Here is a 358-nt window from a genome sequence, read left to right as displayed (position 1 = left end):
TTTGGGGGGGGGATGGTGTGGTAGTGGCGAGGAAATTGAGAGGGAATTGGTGGTGGTGGTGGAGAAATGAGAAGAGGGGGGGGGGGGGTTGGTGGTGATAAGGAGGGGTTTAGTGGAATTTATGGTGATGATGAGAAATGAGGGGATATTGGTGGTGATGTGGAGGAATGTGGTTGAATTGGTGGTGAGGGGAGGAAATGAGAGGGAACTGGTGATGAGGAGGAGAAATGAGGGAGAATGTGTGGTGATGTGGAAGAATGCGGTAGAAATTGTGGTGGTCGTTATTATTATAATGAGGAGTAGTTGTGAAGGTGATGGTATTCGTATTATGTGAAAAGTATGTTCATTATTGTTTTCC

The 358-nt window shown here is 46.4% G+C and overlaps 1 protein-coding gene across 1 annotated transcript in view; it reads left to right on the top strand.

Annotated features, from left to right (window-relative positions):
- LOC119588533 (glycine receptor subunit alpha-2-like) overlaps positions 1 to 358 on the top strand; it is a gene marked incomplete at its 5' end in the record, with an annotated part of 99,651 nt that overhangs the window by 156 nt on the left and 99,137 nt on the right.

The sequence above is a fragment of the Penaeus monodon genome, chromosome 24 (assembly GCF_015228065.2).
Source record: "Penaeus monodon isolate SGIC_2016 chromosome 24, NSTDA_Pmon_1, whole genome shotgun sequence".
NCBI lineage: Eukaryota > Metazoa > Arthropoda > Malacostraca > Decapoda > Penaeidae > Penaeus > Penaeus monodon.
Note: the sequence above shows the minus strand (reverse complement) of the source record. Positions and strands in the feature narration are given on the sequence as shown.